The 16,813-nt window shown below is 48.4% G+C and overlaps 1 protein-coding gene across 1 annotated transcript in view; it reads right to left on the bottom strand.

The window, feature by feature from the left end:
- The window catches only part of ACOT7 (acyl-CoA thioesterase 7), a 107,186-nt gene that overhangs the window by 89,602 nt on the left and 771 nt on the right, over positions 1-16,813 (bottom strand). The gene's annotated exons all lie outside the window — the stretch shown is intronic.

Raw genomic sequence — 16,813 nt, 5'->3', positions numbered from 1 at the left:
ACCTGCCCCACAGGAGGCCTGCATAACAAGCCCGCCACCTGCCCTGGGACAGGCAGGTCACAGCACACTGCTGCCGGTGGCGGGGGGGGGGGGGGGGGGGGGCGTGTAAGGAAGTCAGAAAGGCCAGAAGGGGGCGGGGTTGCTGTTGTTCTGGGAGGGGAAGTGGGAAACATGCAGACCCAGCCTCAGATCCTACACAGCCAAGAAGAGGCTCGGCCCACTGCTGAAATGAAACCACCTGTCTGATGAACACTCTATGTTCTGTAGGGCACAACTTTTACCACTGGTGGACCTCTGCTTCTGTCCTCAGGGTCAGGGACGAGACGGGGGTGTGGGGCAGGTTTGTGGCTTCGGCCTGGGACCCAGACAAGTACCTCGGACTCACAGAGGCCGTCCCCGTCTGGAGAAAGGAGTGTGTCCACGTCAAAAGAACAAAGCTGGGCCCTTACCTCACACCATCTATGAGGAAGAACACAAAATAGGTAAAGCCCTCAACAACAGCTGAGACTGCAGAAGTCTTGAGAGAGAACATACGGGTAAAGCTCCACGACCTTGGATCTGGCATTTGTTCCTTAGATCTGACAACGAAAAGCACAAGCAGCCGGAAAATAAAAAACATAAATTGGATTACATCAAAATTCAAAAATTCTGTGCTTCAAGGCATAGCATCCAAAGTGCTGAGAGAACCCACTGAACGGAAGAAAATCTTTGCAAATCATGATCTGAGGAGGGACTTGTATCTAGAATACAGAAAGAACTCTTACCACTCGATAATAAAAAGACAAAGAAGCTAAATGAAAAACAAGTAAAGAAACTAAATAGACCAAGATGTACACGTGTTTGGCAAGCACACAAAAAGGTACTCAACGTTATCAGTCGTCAGAGAAACCAAATCAAGGCCACAGTGAGATGCCACTTCACACCAACTAGGCCAGGAAGGCTGCAACCCAAGAGGCAGCTCCCTAGCACTGAGGAGGATGGGGGACCCCCTGCCCCCTGCACTGCTGGAAAACACAATGGTGGCTCCTCCAAGCTTCCACATAGAGTGACCCTATGACCCAGCACTCCACTCCCAGATGGGCTGGTTTTCCTCACACCACCTCTGACACCCAGTGTGTGGTGGGTTTTTCCCGGCTGGGTGTCCTACAATTCTGTGCAGTTCTGACACTAACAGCCCGGAGTTAGCACAGGCCCCAGGTTCAAGGGCTCAGGCCTGTCCCCACTTCGATGCCACTCTCAAGCCCCAGGCCACCTGTACTTCTGACAAACTGGCTCTAGAAATTGGGGTTCCCATAAAAACCTCCTCCGGTTGGATAATTTGCTGGAGCGGCTCACAGGACTCAGGCAAACGCTTTATTCACATTTACTGGTTTGTTATAAAGGATACGGCTCAGGCACAGCCAAATGAAGAGACGCACAGGACAAGGCACGGGGTGGGAATCAGGCACACTGCCCTTTCCACACCTCCAGGTGTCCAGCAACCCAGAAGATCTCCGAACTCCACTGCTGGGGATTTTTATGGAGGTCCCATTATGGAGGCACTGGTGATTAACTCAACTTCCAGCCCTCCCTCCCCCACCTCCAGGTAGGAGGTGGGGCTGAAGGTTCCATCCCTCTAGCCGGGCCTGGGTCATCCTGGCTACCCGCCCCCATCCTGAAGCTATCTAATGGGCTCCCAGCTACCACTCATCTCATTAGCATACCAAAGACTACTATCACACAGGAAATTTCAAGTGTTTTAGGAACTCTGTGCCAGGACCCAGGGACAAAGACCAGTATATATTTCCTATTAAGCCACACTAGGTATACACTCGAGAAATAAAAATATATGCCCACACAAAAACTTGGACAGGAATGTGCATAGTAAAATTATACACAGTAGCTAAAAGGTGGGAACACAGCAAATGTCCATCAACTGATGAATGGATACACAAAATGTGGTATGTACCCCTACAGTGAGTTCTGAAGGAAGCACCAACACCTGCTACTACTTGGATGAACCTTGAAAACAGGATGCGCTCAGTGAGAGAAGCCAGACACAAAACACCATGTTGCATGAGTCTACTTATTTGGAATGTCCAGAAGAGACAAACCAATAAAGAATAGAGATTGGGGGGATTAATAAATTAATAAAAATGTATTAACTTAATAAAAAATGAAAAATAAATAAGCCTCATTTAGAACGGAGTCGGGAGGCCAGCAGGGGACGCTCTCACAGCCGACAACTGGAAACTTGCAGACCCACCAGGAAGAGCGATCCCCACAGGTCCCCCTACACCACCCCAGCAGGAGGAAGAAAGGCTCTCCTGCTCCAGCAACCGCAGAACCCGTGAGAGACTGTACAGCCAATGAGAAGCCACTACACTTCCAACTCCCAGTACACTCCAATGGGCTTCTGGTTTACAAGAGCCCTCCCTGCTCCCTCCTTCCCTCTATAAAAGCAACTTCTTTGTTCTCCAGACTTGCCCAGGGTTTCACAGGAGCTTGCTTGTTCCAAATTGTAATTCTCTGCTAGTCCCGAATAAACCCATTTTTGCTAGTGAAATTGTACACTTCAGCGGATGAGTCACGTGGAAACACAGGTTTCATGTCAATAAAGCTGGTACAAAGAAGGGGGTGGAATACACCCACTGAACAAAGTTTCTGTAAAGTTTGAAATAAATACAGGAAGGCCACGGAAAGCAGCACAAGGGGCGCCTGGGAGGCTCAGATGGTTAAGCGTCTGCCTTCGGCTCAAGTCATGATCCCGGGGTCCTGGGATCAAGTCCTGCATCGGGCTCCCTGCTCCTTGGAAAGCCTGCTTCTCCCTCTGCCTCTCTCTCTCTCTCATCTCACATGAATATATAAAAAAAAATCTTGAAAGAAAGAAAGCAGCACAAGGTTACACTGCTGAAGATGAGCCCATCATGCAAGCACAGCTCCCCCTGCCCTGTACAAGCCTGCCGGTCCAAAAATCACAGCCTGACCCCCTGGCCCAGGGGACAGCAGAATGCACACGTCCCCAGACTCCTTGGCAGCGTGTGCCCAGGGAGTGATGAACCAGCACAGCTGTTAGCAGGCACAGCACTTGAATCTCCACACCTGCCTCAAGCCCTCAAAGGTGCCTGCTGCCCAGAGCCCGCCAATCCTGAAAGCCTATGCCTCCGACAAAGCTCCGGAGTGGTCCCTGGGCTTCGACTGGTCCCTGGCGAAAAAACATGCTAGGTCTCCACTTCAGATGAACACACAAGTGGGTATGCTCAATTAGGCAGTTCACTGAACACCGAGCATTCCATTTATTAACAATAAATCCTGGGGCGCCGGGGTGGCTCAGTCGTTGAGCATCTGCCTTCAGCTCAGGTCAGGATCCCAGGGTCCTGAGATGGAGCCCCACATCGGGCTCCTTGCTCAGCGGGAGGCTGCTTCTCTCTCCCCCACTCCCCCTGCTTGTGTTCCCTCTCTCTCTGTCAAAAAATAAATAAAATAAAATAACAAACAAACAATAAATCCTGAGTCATGCAGCCGAAGGCTCAGTCTGACCTACACACTGGACACCAGAGTGGAAGATGCCATCGCTGTGGGCACAGAAATGTCCCTGTCATCCTACCTTGCAGTGACACAGGGTTGAGACAGCAGATCAGACCTGGTTTCAACAGCCTTCATGGAAACCCAGCATCTCTCCCTGGGACGCTGGGAGCTCCTGGGCCCCAGACGCTTCCAGGTGGCTGCCTGCCTGGCAAGCGCCCGGAGGGGGACAGCACAGACAAGCAGCTTCATTTTGCAGTAAGTTTGCCCCGTTGCCAGCACGAGGCTAATTAGCAGCCTCCAGTCCCGTCTCTCCAGCGGGCCTGACCCCCACCCCCTGCCCCAGAGCCCTCCCTACAGGTCTCCCTTTCCCGGTAGCCTCCCCCGGGGATGCCCCTCCTCTGTCTGCCCACGTCAAACTGGCAGTTCTCCTTCCGGGAGTGCCTCACAGGATGATTCTCTGCCAATTCCAGGGATGCAAGGAATTCATGGCTCGGCCTGAAGTCATCGAGCTCAGCTCTCTCCTAAGCAAAAGAGGGCTGCCGACACAACAGGACCACAGCCCATCTGTGGGACAGCAGTTTTCCTAAAGGGAAAACACATGAAGTGGAGTCAAGAGGCTGCAGGGGAGGCCACTCCACGACAATTACAGTTGCCAACAGAAGAGTCATCCAGGGAAGAATCATCAGATGAGGGCTTCAACAGAAAAAGATGCGCACTGCATCTTCCACAAGGACGCGACCCACCCCCCTGCACCTCAGCCAATGAGAAGCCGTCATCACCCTGAGCTCTCGCTTTTCGGCTTTTCTGGGGGGGGGGGGTCCTCACCTTCTCTGTGAGATAAGGCTCCTCTCCTCTGTTTGCTGGGCTTGCCCACGGCTTTGCCACAGGCTGCTTGTCCCAAATAGCAGTTCTCTGCTCTTCCCAAATAAGCCCATGTTTGCTGGTAAAATAATGGACTTTTTTATTTTTAAGGTTACCATTACTTGGTGATCAGAAATGGGATCCAGAGGAGACCCCCAACAACTCCGAGGCTGGTGGACACACAGGTGCCGATGCCCAAGGCTCACTGGCTCACTGCTTTCTTGCTGACCCTGGATAGTGAGGGCAAGTGTCCTCCTGCATCTCAAGCTCCACCGTCTTTGTGTTTGAGCTCTCCTGGCTTTATCCAGAATCTATTTTAGGGCTTTGGCCTTTCTGTGAGAACTCACTCGTTTGCCCTTTGGTCTGACTTCTATTTGGAACCAGGCTGTTCCTGTTGAAAGTGTGCTGTGTAGGAATTTTTCCTTCTGCTCTAGAGACAAACCTCTAAGAAATGGGATCCCAGTATCAAAACTGGGGGCGCTGTCCCCCACTTGTGGGACCACAGTTGGTTTTATGTTGAAAAACCATGGTCCCTCCTCATGCACACTTCTAACTAAATGGACTGACTTCACCAAATGTAATTTAGAACTTCAATGGCCATGATGGTGGACTTTTGATCTCCCCAAACTTACTTTCTCAAAACTAAACTGGACAGCCATGGCTCTGAAACTGTCAAAACTGAATGGGACGCCTCTTTGGATTGGTATTATCGTCCAGGACTGCCAAACAATAAACAACATGGTTATCTCTCGGCACCCTGTTGCTCCAAACCCCTGTATATTACTGACATCCGTTCCCAGAGAAAGCAAGTTTTTTCACTGCACTTGATCGATGCAGTGCATCTTCAGCATTGCAGTTAATAAGGAGAGACAATTAACTTTTTGCTTTCACTTGGGAAGAATGTAAATACATCTGAACAGCAATGGCCCAAGGTTTCACACATGGTCCTTACTTTACACAAATCTCAAAATCTATTTGGATGAAATAAAAATTTTCTGTAGGCTCTATTTATTATAATACATAGATGATTTGCTTCTCCACTGCCCTTCTCAAACCTCTTCACAAGACGGCATCCACCTGTTATCACTTTTGGCCTGAAAGGGCATAAAATCCCCAAAGAAAAATTGCTGTTTGCTCAAAACAGGTTTGATACTAGGAAACCTGATCTCATAACAAGAACTACGTTAGAACCCAGGTAGGGTTCCTGAACTTCCCAAAACCCAAAACTAAGTGCCAGCTACAAAGTTTTCTTGAATCGGCTGGCCAGTCGAAATGGGATTCCAAAGGTCTTTCTTGTGGCTCAATGTCTACATGCTTTACTAAGAAAAGGAAAGATCAAAGGCTCCTGGCAGGCTGAGTCAGTAGAACATACGGCTCTTGATCTTAGGGACATGAGTTCAAGCCCTACGTTGGGTGTAGAGCTTACTATAAATATAAGAGTAAAAATTAAAAAATGAAAGAGGAGGAAGACACAACTTTGGGGACTTTTTTTTTAAAGATTTATTTATTTATTAATTTGAGAGAACGAGAATGAAAGAGAGAGAGTACATGGGGGGGGAGGGTCAGAGGGAGAAGCAGACTCCCCGCCGAGCAGAGAGCCCGATGCAGGACTTGATCCCGGGACTCCAGGATCATGACCTGAGCCGAAGGCAGTGGCTTAACCAACTGAGCCACCCAGGCATCCCCAACTTTGGGGACTTTAAAGAAGAGCCTAATAAGACCCCTGCCCTCAGACATCTTAATTACTAACTTCCCTTTTTCCTCTGTGTAAATGAGAGTGAAGGGAATGCCTTCAGAGTCCTCAGCCACAAAAACACAGGGGCCGTCATCAACCCACAGGGTATATAGCCAACAACCAGATCCTGTGGTCCAGGGAAGTCCCCCTGGCCTCACAGCCATTCCTGCCACCAACTACCCTGTTAGTTCAGGGCACTGAGGAAATAACCACGGGATCCCCTTGAACCATCCCTGTATGGTAAAACCATGCAAGGGTAAAACCGCAAGCATTTATACCAACAGTTGGCACACCATGGCTCATGACTTTGGAATGGTTAACAGTGAGGTTTCCTTACCTTGAATGGGAATAGAATTAAAAATGGCTCCCATCGGGCTCCTGGGTGGCTCAGTTGGTTAAGCATCTGCCTTTGGCTCAGGTCATGATCCCAGGGTCCTGGGATTGAGCCCCACATCGGGCTCCCTGCTCAGTGGGGATTCTGCTTCTCCCTCTGCCCTTCACCCCCCTTGTGTTCGCTCTCTCTCATTCTCTCTCAAATAAATTTTAAAAATCTTTAAAAAAATTTTATCAGATGCCACACTTTTGCTGGCTGCTTTGGCTATAATCAAGGCTCCTGGGCATTCCAGACACAACTCCCTGGAGACCAAAGGAAACCACCTCACTGATATTTCTGCCAAAAATGATGCTGTCAAGGAAACCCACAGCCGAATCTCTGTCGGGGTCCAAAAGGGATGTTGTTCCAAATGATAATTTGGAAAAATCAACAAGAGATAACCCAACAATTGGCCCCAGAGAAGGAAAAACAGTATTGGAAACCTAATCATTGTTGGCTCAGTAAAAAGAAAGAACTCTGGTTTGCACCCAATAACAATCTGGCCCTGCCAGAAATTCTAAAATTCCCACTGCTTACCTCTGTACATGCATTAAACTGCTGGTCTACTGACAAAATTATAGTGTTCATGAACCACTATTGGTGGAGAAATATTAACAGTCTGCAAAGACAAAGAGTGCTTATTTCACTTACACACCTGTCCAAAGTGCAGAAAACCTGGTCACACAAACGGATTTTACAAAGCTTTCCCTGTCTCATAGAACTGTCAGTCACAATTCGTATATTTTCTCACTGGCCTGAACCTTTCCCTTATAGGCAGGCCACTGCTTCTTCTGTGGTTAAAATTCTGTTCACATAGGGCACCCGGGTGGCTCAGTCGGCGAAGCGTCTGCCTTTGGCTCAGGTCATGGTCCCAGACTCCTGGGATCGAGTCCAGAGTCCCGCATCAGGCTCATGCCCCTCCCCCCACTCGTTCTCTCTATCAAATAAATAAATAAAATCTTTAAAAAAAAAATTCTGTTCAGAAGGATTATCCCTACCTGAGTAACTCCTATCAGACTTCATAGTGATCAGGAAACCCATTTTACCAGTCAGGTGCTTCGACAAGTCTGTGCTGTTTGGCTAGTTTTAGAACAATTTCAGTGTGCATACCACCCTCAATCCTCAAGGTTAGTGAAACACACTAAAGGCACTATGAAGACTCAATTGGCAAAATTTGTAGAGAGCTTCCAGACACCTTGGCTGAAAGGATTGCTGTTGGTCCTTCTAAATCTCAGACTGACACCCTTTGCAACATGTAGACTCTCACCCTTTGAGCTAAGTCACAGGTCATCCAGGGCACTTGGCCCCTGCCTCCTGTCCATAGTCGACAAAAGGAGATACATTACAATATTTTAAAAGCCTAATTGCATCTGTTAAAAATAACCAGGCCAGGGGCGCTGGGTGGCTCAGTCGGTTAGGCATCTGCCTTCGGCTCAGGTCATGATCTCAGGGTCCTCTGAGATCGAGCCCTACACCGGGCTCCCTGCTCAGTAGGGTGTCTGCTTCCCCCTCTCCCTCTGCTGCTCCCCCTGCTCATGTGCTCTCTCCATATATATATATATATCTCAAATAAAAAATAAATAAATAAAATAACCAGGCTTTGGTAGGGGACATCCGGCTGGCTCAGTTGGTGGAGTGTGTGACTCTTGATCTCGGGGTTGTGGGTTCAAGCCCCCATTGGGTGTAGAGATTACTTTAAAATATATTTTCAAAAAATTAAAATAGGGGCACCTGGGTGGCTCAGTCGGTTGAGCGTCTGCCTTCGGCTCAGGTCGAGCCCCATGTTGGGCTCCCTGCTCAGTGGGGAGTCTGCTTCTCCCTCTGCCCCTCACCCCACTCGTGCTCTCTCTCTCTCTCTCTCAAATAAATGAATAAAATCTTTTTAAAAAATAACCATGTTTTGTAGAGCAACCTTTTCACCATTCATTCCCGGAAGACCTTAAGTATCACACCTTGCAACCTGGAGATTTCGTCTGTTGGATGATACACCTCCACAAAGACTCTTCAACCTTGCTGGACATGCCCTTCCCAGGCACTGCTAACCAGCCCTTGCGCCACCAAACTCCAAGGAATAGCCTCTTGGATTCATAGGACACATTTAGGGGAAGCACCAAACCCTGACCGGCCCCACACACCGGCTGGTGACTGAAAGCAGGGGCTTCCCAGCCGTGAAACAGATGACATCAGACAGCTTTCCTGAGATGTCCAGACCAGGCCTGGGTGCCTTCTTCATGCTGTCTGCATCCACTCTTAGTTTCATGGAAAGAAAATGCCCTCATCCGGGCGCCTGGGTGGCTCAGTTGGTTAAGCGACTGCCTTCAGCTCAGGTCATGATCCTGGAGTCTCGAGATCGAGTCCCACATCAGGCTCCCTGCTCGGCGGGGAGTCTGCTTCTCCCTCTGACCCTCTTCCCTCTCGTGCTCTCTATTTCTCATTCTCTCTCTCTCAAATAAAAAAATAAAATCTTAAAAAAAAAAAAAAGAAAAGAAAATGCCCTCATCCACATTTCCCCAGGCTCCTGCAAAAAGGGGAAACCCTTTTTTCTTTTTTTGATTATGGCCTTTTTCAGAAACAGGCTCATCATGATCCCGTGACAAATTAGTTTTTCACTTGCTTTTTCCAAAGGATTAGAAGGTTCAAGAGTCACAAAAGTCTTTCATCTGAACTATTATTTGACTCTGGGTTCTTATCCAAATTCACTATCTCTGAATTTGAGATCTTACAGGCTGTCTTACTGGATAACATTTGTTTTTGCAAACCGTTCTTTTGAGATAACAATACTATTTTAGTACATCTTTGAAGTCTTACTATTTTTGCAAAAAGTTCATTAGCTATTGCTTCATGCTTAGACCTGCACTGTGTCTTCCCAAATGTCCTAGGTTCATTCTCTCAGCGTACTCCAGTGGTATGCACTATTCTGCTCTCGTTGCCACTCTCAGCAGGGACTTCCAAGAGGCACACATGACTCTGGAGGGAGAATTTTTTTCCTCCAAGTCAGAATCAGTACCAATAAATATTTTCAGTTGGCTACTGTCAGATCTCGAGTCCTGGTATGGAACCACCATACAATTTGGAATTGTTATGTTACTTCTTCTGTTGTATAAATATTTTAAGTTTTGTGGTTGGTTGCCTGTGAAACTTTTGTAAAAATGACGTACCCAGGAAGGAGCTGATCTCCAATGCTGTGGTCTTGATAAATATGTAGTATAGATGGGAAGTGCCTGGGAGTCCTCCCTTCTGACCTTCCTCGTTACTCAAATATGGCCTTAAGGGGTTTCCAACTGCCACACGATTCCCCTCCAATGTAGGACATGACAACCAGGAAAGGTCTTTCCTGGCACTGAGGGACAAAACCACTGAATAAGGGGCGTCTGGGGGGCTCAGTCAGTTAAGCGTCCAACTCTTGATTTCAGCTCATGTCATGATCTCAGGGTCCTGGGATAGAGCCCCGAGTTGGGCTCTGTGCTCTGCAGAGTCTATTTAAGGATTCTCTCCCTCTGTTCCTCCCCTGCTCAAGCACTTTCTCTCTCTCTCCCTCTTCCTAATAAATAAATAAATAAATAAATAAATAAATCTTTTTTTAAAAAATGGGGGCACATGGGTGGCTAGTCGGTTAAGCGATCGACTCTTAATTTCGGCTCAGGTCACGATCTCAGGATTGTGAGGCAGAGCCCTGTATCAGGTGCTGCACTGGGCATGAAGCCTGCTTGGGATTCTCCCTCCCTCTCCCACTGCCCCTACCCCCCACCAAAAACCCAAAAACAAAATAAAAACGGCATGAAAATGAATAAAGTAGAACACTACCATCAAAAACTAATGATGTAATGTATGGTGACTAACATAACATAATAAAAGAAAAGAAAAAAGAAAATTAATAAAGTAAAACCAAGTGGAGTCAGGAGGCTAGAAGGGTGAGCCATGCCACTCAACGTCAGTTCCAGGAAGTGTGAAATACAGACTCCCAGAGAAGAATCATCAACAGGAAAGGACCATAAACTAAGGACCCCAACAGGAAAAAATGTACATTGAATTTTCTACAAAAAAAAAACAACTATTCCTGCAGCTCAGCCAATGAGAAGCTGTCATCACCGAGCTCTCATTCAGAATCACCCCTCCTGACTTCCCCCGTCTTCTCCATAAAATAATGTTCCTCTCCTTTGTCTGTTGGGCTTGCTTATGGTCTTTCCATAGCTTAAATGTCCTGAATTGCAATCCTGTTTTTCCTGAATAAATCCAGTTTTGCTGATAAAAAACTTTCATTTTTAAAGTTAACCGGAGGACGTGGGTAGGACTGTAAGCGACACACCCAAGATTCCCATCTCCAGGACCAGCCGTCAGTCCAGACCAGGCTCCAGCAGGGTGAGCAGCTCCACCTGGGCTGGAAGGGTCTCTGCATGGCAGGTGTCAGGAGGGTTGGGAGTCTGCCAACTAGCACAGGGCTCCTGGCAGCAGGGTAGCTGAGGAAAGAGGACGCAAGAACACAGTGGAAAATTCCCATCCCTACTTCAGACAGTGGCCCTCGAGCCCCAGTGGAGCACTGAGGAAGATGCAGATCCCTGGCCCCCGGGGCCCCCATGATGCAAAAGCTGTAGGTTTGGAGTAGGGACTCAAGAGGCTATTTGTCTTTTCCTTCCTTTTTTTTTTTTTTTAAGATTTTATTTATGGGGGCCTTGGGGTGGCTCGTTCTGTTAAGCGTCTGCTTTCAGGTTGGGTCATGATCCCAGGATCCTGGGATGGAGCCCCACATCGGGCTCCCTGCTCAGCGGGAAGTCGGCTTCTCCCTCTGCCCTTCCCCCTGTTTGTGCTCTCTCTCTCTCTCAGATAAATAAAATATTAAAAAAAATTTTTTTCACTTATTTTAGAGAGAGAGAGATGGAATGCAACCAGAGGGAGAGGAAAATTATGTCCAGCAGACTTGCCACTGAGCACAGAGCCCAACTGGGGGCTCCATCCCAGGACCCTGAGATTACCACCTGAGCCGAAACCAAGAGTCGGACACTTAACCAACTGGGCCACCCAGGCGCCCCGTCTTTTTATTCTTTATTGTGGAAAACATCACTTACAAGAGCAGAGAGAAGGAAATGAATCCCGGAGTCCCGACCAAATAGCTCCACTGGTCAACTCTGGTTTCAGATGATCGGTTTCCTCTCTGTTCCCACCCGCTCCTCCACTCCAGATGAGTTTAAACAAATCTCAGACATCACAGCTTGGCATTTGTAAATATCTCAGCATTTCCTCTAAAAGAGAAAGACTCCATTTAAAAACAGAACCACAGGGGCGCCTGGGTGGCTCAGTCGTTAAGCGTCTGCCTTCGGCTCAGGTCATGGTCCCAGGGTCCTGGGATCAAGCCCCACATCGGGCTCCCTGCTCCGCGGGAAGCCTGCTTCTCCCTCTCCCACTCCCCTGCTTGTGTTCCCTCTCTCGCTGTCTCTCTGTGTGTCAAATAAATAAAAATCTTTAAAAAAAAAAACAGAACCACAAAATAATTATCCCACCTAAAATATAACACCAATTCCTTGGTGTCATCAAATACCAAGTAAGTGTTCAAGTTTCCCCAGTGGTGTCCTAAAAGTTTTGAGATCCACATTTGTGAACTGTCTTCACAATCACCAACAGCTGGAAAGATCCCAGATGTTCTCTGACAGGCGAAGAGAGAAACAAAGCGCAGGTAACACAACTAGGCAGTGAGAAGAAAGGACACACAGGAAGTGGTGCTCACAAGCAGAGTTCCAGGTGTATGATTCCACCCATGTGGAATTGTAGAAAAGGCAGAAACCAGAGTGATACAAAGCAGACCTGTTTACCAGGGGTTGGGGTTGGAAAGGGACTGACCGAAAAGGGGCAGGAAGGAACTGCTGGGGGTGATGGAAACGTTCTGTGTCACAGTTGTGGTGGTCATTCTGCGGATGTACGCATTTGCTAAAACTCAGCGAGCAGTGCGCTTAAAATAGGTGCATTTGATTGTATGTACATCATACCGTATAAGGTCTTTTTTTTAAAAAGCAGAACTACAATGATCTCATCTTTAAAAAACTGTAAATTCCTTAGTGTCTTTTAAGTTTCAAAGGACTATTCAAGTTCCCCCCAAGTGTCTCATTAATGTTTTAAAATCTGCATTTTGTTGATTTTCTACTTAACTGTAATTTGCCTGCAGAAAATGTGCATTTGTAACAAGCTTCCTCAGTTATTTGGACGTAGGTGGTCCGTGGGGGCGGGGGGGGGGTAGCCATATGTATCCCACTCCCCAGGACACCTCTGGCAGGGAGTCCCCGTGGACCTGGAGGCACACAGTGCGCCCCGCCTGCAGAAGCCCCCAGTACAGGGCTGTGAACGTCAATCAAAGACCTGGTTTAGAGTGGCGTCAGGCGGCCGGCAGGGGGAGCTCTCACACCCTGCCGCTCGCGTCAGCGGCCGGGCAGCCGGGAAAGGCGGCAGCTCCTTGCAAGCGCTTTAGCGCCTACTGTACCACCCCAGCAGGAGGAAGAAAGCTTTCTTCTTGCCCTGGCAACAGCCCAGCCAGTGGGGGTCTGTCACACCTCGGCCAATGAGAAGCCACTATACTCTGAACTCCCAGTTTGCTCCAATAGACTTTTTGTTCATAACCACCTTCAGAACTTCCCCCTCTCCGATATAAAACAGCATTCCTCTTTGTTCTCCAGGCTTGCCTATGGTTTTGCTGTAAGCCTCCTTGCCCTGCAATTCCTGAATAACCCCTCCCTTTTTTTTTGGCTGGTAAAATAACTGGCAGCTTTATTTTTAAGGTTAACAGGAAAAAGCTACTTCTGGCCTGACTGAAACCAGGGAGCTGGTGGACTGTGGTGCCAAGTCCAAGGCGATGCCAAGCTGCCTGGCCCACTTACAGGGGGAGGCTGGACAGTGGGTGAGCAACAGCCTACCCACCTAGAGGCTCCCTGGACTGCAACGACTGCGCCTTTTTCCAGGGCCTCCCTATCCTAGCAAGAAGGGAGGCAGCACTGTGCACCGTTCTATAGAATGTTCCAGAACATTAGCTCAGGGTATGGTCTCTGTAACTCAGATTCAATGTTTTTATTAATTCCACTGTAAACCCAAAGACAGAGCCCAAGGGGAAAAAATTCTAATCCATTAACATACTAGAATTTAGGTCCCTTCCACTAACATTTTGGCTACTAGATGCCAGATCTACCAAAAGCTGTATCTCCTGGAGGCCAGGCAATATCTCAGGCATTCTCAGCACACAACAGTGAAGAAAGCAATCCCTAACCTCAAGACATTTCCTAGCAGATTTGCATCTAAGAGCATGCAAACAAAAAGCCCCATGGAAGACCTCACACACTTACCTACAAATAAATGACTCCTACATTATCTGCCCTGGGCAAAGTCCGCCTCCATTAGGTAGGTGGTTTGAGAGCCAACTGCAGTCCCCAGGGAGCTTCTGAAACCATTAGGAAATCCTTCCTCTCCCAGGCCTGCCATAAATTCCAGTTTCTTATCCCTCTACAATACTACACTGTCCCATAATGTAGCCACCAGTCACAGGAGACTATGTATGTTTACATTTAAATTAAAAATCCAGTTCTGGGCGCCTGGGTGGCTCAGTCGTTAAGCGTCTACCTTTGGCTCAGGTCATGATCCTTGGGTCCTGGGATCGAGCCCCGCATCAGGCTCCCTGCTCGGCGGGAAGCCTGCTTCTCCCTCTCCCACTCCCCCTGCTTGTGTTCCCTCCCTCGCTGTCTCTCTCTCTATCAAATAAATAAATAAAATCTTAAAAAAAAAAATCCAGTTCCTCCATGTCTGGCCACATTTCAGGCACTCAGTGGCCAGTGACTAGTGGCTACCGTATTGGACAGTGCAGACATGGAGCATTTCCATCAGGGCTCCACAAAGCCCTATTCTCCAACAACCTATTACATGACATGTCCTTCAACTTTATTTCAACAAACACTCAGGGACTTCTGCTAGGGGCCCACACTGATGCCATGATTAAGCCTCACAACCAAATATAAACTTCAGCTTGAAAGGCAGTGGAAAAACCACAGCAACAGGGACACTGGCAGGGAATAATCCACCAGGAGCCTTCAGCTCCTGGTCAAGGTCCAAGGTCTGCCCTTCACCAAGACCTTAACCTCTGAGGACCTCGTTTTCCCCATCTGTAACATAACAGAGCTAGACTGGAGGGCTTCTAAGGGTCCTTTCAGGTCTAACATTCTAGAACTCTGAACCAAACAAGTAAAAATGTAATTTGCTAACTAAACGTTAACATTACTTAAACCAAAGGAAATAAAGCAAAATAACCAAAGGAAAAATGCTCTTCTGAGACTTTAAATGCTGTCCGGGCACCTGCGTCATAGGGCTGGATCAAAAAGAGGAGGAGACAGCACCCCACGGTGGCCTGACTATCCAAACTTCAGGTTCTCAAAGTTAAACTGTTCTCTTTGTGAGCTCACATTCCCTTTGTGAGCTCATTTTTATAACTGCCCAGCACTGCGCCAAAGATTTTAATCACTAAAGTAGGCATTATCACCTCCAATTCACAAATAAGAGAGCTGAGGCCCATCCAGGTTAAGGAACATGCCGGAAACCACTCACCTATGAGAGGCAGAGCTAGGATTCGAATCCAGGCCCCTCGGCCTCTTGAGCCTGTGTCCCACTTTTTGGACAAAAAGAGCTTTATTTACTTACAAGGTGCCAGCCATTCCATTCCACCAGGCACTAGATACAATTTCTTTAACACTTGGAACAACCCGGGAGAAAATGGGACACTGGAAAGCCAGGCAGCTTCCAAATGGGTGGAGGTTGAATTCGTTTTAATGCTAATGTTTAGTTAGCTGATTACATTTTTCCTTGTTGGACTGCGGGGCTGGTTCTAACCACTGCCTTCCCCAGCCTTTAGAGCCCCATCCCTTCAACACCTCCTTCCAAATCGAGAACATGTGACCACTCTTAATTATCTAGGATGGTGTAGGTTCTGGCATCCTTCCCTGCTGGACTGTGAGCACCCTGAAAGTGGGGACCAAATTTTCCATGTCAGTCAGTGTCCCTCTATGGCACTCTGCTCCTTCACAAGCCAGTGAAACTTGTTAAATTCATGGGCCTGGCTGTCCTAGGCCAAGAGGCTCCTCTTTCAACACGGGGTATCAGCTCAGATGTCCTTAAAGGGCTCCCTGCCCTGGTATGTCCACTCTCCAGTGTCCTGGGGTTTCTCTGGGCCAAGCCCTTATGACCACGGCCCTCTCCACAGCCCCGCCCTGACTCCCTTCGGCAGGAGCGCTGGGCACCAGATGCTCACCTCAGCCAGGCATCCTGCCCACCTGTCTCAAGGCCACTCAGAGGTAATATGCAATTGTGAATATGCCAGAGGCAGCACGGTACACACCCAGGGTGACCAAAAGCACACACACATAAGCGTAGATTGAAATCAGTATCTTCTTTTTTGGGGGAGAGTGCAGTGGAAAATCCACAGGTCTGGACACAAATGACCTGGCAGGGGCTGCCTTCAGGCTCTTGTGGCTGGATGACCTTACAGAGACATTGGGGCTCCTAGAGCCTCAATTTCCTCCTCCAATTTCCTTCCTCTCTTCACAATGGTGAGACCCCTGCCATCCTCCCTCCCAGGGAAGTTGGGCAAACCGAATGAGAGGAGAGATACACAGGCCCTTTGCAAACACTGAATGCCAAGGTCACTTGGCCAATACAAGGCAGAGCCTGATCCAAGGCCCTGACTCCAGGCCCGTCCTTTTCCAACTCAGTTGCTTCTATTATTTTTGCCCTGGAACTCGGGAGTTGGTGGGGCCATGACCACCACACAGCCAACAAGGGAACACAGCAAGGTTCCCCTTAAAAATCTCCTCTTCCTAGAAAACTCAAAACTGACCTTGAGGTCAGGAAAGGCTTCTGACCCGGTCAGAAGTGAGATGGAGTCAAGGCACCCCGTTGATCCCGCACTTACTATACACACCCAGCCATTGCCTTTTCCAGAGAGATGTCAACATCCACGGGAAACCAACCTGGCTGGGACCCAAGGTCAGTGTGATGCCCAGCCCCACACCAGGAAGCAGCTCACTCAGTGGTGCACCAGGCAGGACAGCCCTGCTGCAGGCCCCAGTCCTAGTGCGTCCTTCCCAGATTTCTTGCCCTTACTCATTACTCAGCTCATGCTCAAATACCAGCGTGCCTGCTTCTGATTCTGCCCAAAGGGATGAAGAGTAACCTTGAGGCTGCCCTCAGCGCTCCAGTGGGAAATAAGCCAGCTCATGATCTCCAGCTTGCTCTGGCGGCCTCTATCTACCCACGGCCCATGGAGGAAGGTAGGAAGGTGGTGGGAAGAACCCTGTGTCCCCATCGTGTAAAATACTTCC

Source organism: Eumetopias jubatus, unplaced genomic scaffold, assembly GCF_037043125.1.
Source record: "Eumetopias jubatus isolate StellerSeaLion01/CBP00866 unplaced genomic scaffold, mEumJub1_p1.0 scaffold_4, whole genome shotgun sequence".
NCBI lineage: Eukaryota > Metazoa > Chordata > Mammalia > Carnivora > Otariidae > Eumetopias > Eumetopias jubatus.
Note: the sequence above shows the minus strand (reverse complement) of the source record. Positions and strands in the feature narration are given on the sequence as shown.